This window comes from Pseudopodoces humilis, chromosome 7 (genome assembly GCF_049639895.1).
Source record: "Pseudopodoces humilis isolate 2021_Gansu_Grassland_sample_001 chromosome 7, ASM4963989v1, whole genome shotgun sequence".
Lineage (NCBI taxonomy): Eukaryota > Metazoa > Chordata > Aves > Passeriformes > Paridae > Pseudopodoces > Pseudopodoces humilis.
In genome coordinates this window covers 54,492,868-54,496,403 of record NC_142206.1, presented here as the reverse complement: position 1 = coordinate 54,496,403, position 3,536 = coordinate 54,492,868, and positions in this window count along the sequence as shown.

Below are 3,536 nucleotides of genomic sequence, written 5' to 3'. Positions count from 1 at the left end.
ACCCAGTAGCTTGGATAAGGGTTTGAGATGCTTTATTTCCCCTGCTAAAATGTGATTCATCCTGTGTTTTGTTAGAATGAGCAGCAGAGATACTCTGTGATATGTCTTCCCCTCAACCCTAAACCCTTTTAAATCACAATAGGTCATTTAAAACCATTATGTGATTTAAAGAGGTATCTTTTTTTTTTCTCATTCTCTGCTGTCTTTGGGACAGATCCTTAATTATTGACCTTGAAAATTTTCCGAGGAAATTACTCCCTCTTAGGATACAAATTAGCTGCTGCACACAAAAGTGCATTTACAAAGCAAACTAAATCAGAAAAGGCTGAAGTCCATTTCCCAAGTCATATTAGAGCTGGGAATTGTTTCAGTAACCTTCAGGAAAAAAACAAAAAGCTGATAATTTTCAACAGGTTCGCAGTTGGAGCAGCAGTGTTGCATGTGCTGGGCATCCCCTACACCAGATCTGGGGCCAGCCTCCCGCCTGCAAAGTCCCCATCACAAGAAAAGGCCTCAGGATAAAACAGCTTGGAGGTCTTCCCTAAAATTGCTCCTAGACTTCTGCATGTTGTGAGAGTTACCCTGGCTGAACACACTTTTCTGTGAGGGGTGTGAGAGGGATCAGGGACAGCCCCAGGACTCTGTCACAGCCTTGTCTGCCCCTTCTGCTCAGGGCCTCTCAGAGCAGGCGGGGACATTAGACAGAGGCACAGCACAGCCTTTTCACCAAGGAAAATAGTGCCTTCCAGTGATTGCAGAGATAGAAAAGAGCAGTTCAAATAGAGCAGAACCTGTAACAAATTTTGGTGCAAGGAGCTTTTGGGTGTGAATGTCTGCAGGTACAGAAGGCACAAGCTCTGAAGGGTTTTAAGCAGACACAGGGCTGTTCAGATATGAGACCTCAGTGACTGCTTGACTTGTGGATATGGTGATTTTGCAGTCCTTGGCAGTCACAGGTTAAGCTGCAGATATGTAATGACCCCATTTAATCTGAAGTGGGGCAGAGTTATATTTACTCTCAGGCTGGGTTTTGATTGCTTGGACACTGTGGGTTTCTAATTTGCTGATCTCTCTTCTGTCATCTTTTTTTCCTCCCTTTCATTCCCTTTTTTTTCTTCTAAGCAGTCTCCAAGATCCCCATGCTTTTCTAACATCTCCTTGGTGCCAGAAGGAAATACACATTCACTCCTGAAACCTGTTCTTCTGATGTACTCTTCACCTGTGCAGAACCTGGGATCAGAACCTTATTAGAGTTTTTCCTACCCTTGTCATTACCTCTATAATCCTCAAGAGAGGACAGCAAAAGCAGTTGACCAACTCATGTGCCCTTTTGGGACCACGTTCCTGCCAGCTGTTACAGCTCCTACAGGCTGTGGGGTATTGTGGAGTCTGACACACATAAGTCACTCAGAGCTTTTTGTTAATGATGTTCTGAAAATCTCAAGCACCATTTTATTATTATTATTACTACTTTTATTTTATTTTATTTTATTTTATTTTATTTTATTTTATTTTATTTTATTTTATTTTATTTTATTTTATTTTATTTTATTTTATTTTATTTTATTTTATTTTATTTTATTTTATTTTATATCTTAGCCACGACTCTCACTTGTTCAGTTCAGAATGTGAATATGTTTGAATATGTTTGTTTTCCCGTGGCTATCAAAACAGAGAGGTTATTCTATCTGGACACATTAATGATATTCAGTTGGTTCCTGATAACTGCTCCATTAATGTCTGTCAGCATGGCACCCCCTCTGCTCATAACCTCCTCACAGTCCAGACAGCTTTCCTAGCAGAAGGGAGATACTTATAAAAAAATAAAAGGCAAAATGTCAGCATGTTCTCAAATGAGATGCCCTGGGAGATTCATGACGCAGTGGTAGCTGTGAAGAAATGCAGATGTGACAGGTGGCTGACAGTTTGGTACTTTGTCTATAATCCTTCTGAACTAGTGGCAGAGACTTTCTTAAATACAGTGATTACCATGAGAAACCTCTCCCAAAAAGTGTTGTTTACATCAACAATCATGAGATGATTTGTGACATGCCTGGGTCCTTTCCACTACTTTCAGAGGACAAATACCATAGGTCAAGACTTTTGGAATAATAATAATAATAATAATAATAATAATAATAATAATAACATCAACAACAATGGATAATAATGGATAATAAAAAAGACCAGAGAGCTTGGATAACATAGAACAGAGTCTGAATAAAATAGGCTCCAAAGCCTGGGGCAAACTGCATTTGCTAAACCATTTGGTAAAATGGGCTGAGGCAGATGTTTGAGCTAAAGTAAATCAGGGAGAAGTTGCCTTTGAGTGAATGAAGGGCTGGCTCAAAAACATTTGGACTGTCCAGAATACAGACATACTGCTCCCTGGGCATCCTTCTGCAGAGCTACTGCTGTGACTGTGCTTGTCTCCAGAAATAAGCCGTGCATTACTGGTAACAGGGTGGTAGCCACCTTCTAGACATGCTGCTGCTATCTTTCTTGGACCACAGAAATAATATATCTAAGGCAGAATAAATATAAAAACAAATAAAACTGGTCTCAAAAATGTTTTTGTCTGAATAATTCCTCAGCAAATTTTCTCATAATAAAACATGTCCTAATGAGCTATCAAGAGAAGAGGAAATTCATCACTTACCTCACAAATATCAACTTGAGAGTGCTGCTCGTGTCAGATGGCATAATTAATGGCTTGAGAGGGAGTGTGGAGCAGCATAGCCAAAAACACTGTCCCCATCACTCATTCCTCATCAGCTCAAATCATACATGTTACTTGATCTACAGAGGATTAGCCAGGCAGCTAGAAGGAGATATGGGACTGAAGGGAATACACTAAAATATGGTATATCTAATCTTGATTTATCCAGGCTGGTTTTCTTCTTATCACTGAGGTGTCACAGCAGCTGGGCATGCATGGTGTCTTGTTTTTGTGGCTTTTCTTTTTTTCCCAGAGAAATAAAATTTACAGACTTTGAACTTAACCCTCCCTGATGCTGAGCAAGCCATCTTTAGGCCCATGTCAGAACCTGGTCCTCCTGGGGGTTCAGCAGGCCTGGGTGGGTGCCCTGGAGCAGGTGAGACCCCTCTGTGCCCTGGTGACAAGGGATGTTGTGGTCAAGGTGATGTTGTTCATGGTGGGGCTGCCTTAGGAACACATCTGAATTGTTCCTCTTGTGGTGGCACCAGCAGAGCTGGGGGATTGTGCAGCCTCCTCTGGTCACACATCCATCTCTTCTCTCAGTGCTCTGCAGCTGCAAGAACTGCCCCACGGGCTTCCTCCACGCTTCTGCTCTGGGGGTAATTCCCTCCCAAGGACACTCACAGAAGCCAAGGCAGGGGGGATGCTTTGGAGGAACAGCTCTCCCCACTGGGATGGGAAAGCTGAGACACCAGGCTGGTGCTGGCAGCTGTTGTAATGAGAACCTGAAATGGCCAAAGCGGGTCAGAACAAAGGGTTATCTCCCAGGGCATTCCATCTCCAAGGCCTGCCAGGAGCAGGTGCTTGGTTTAGGGAA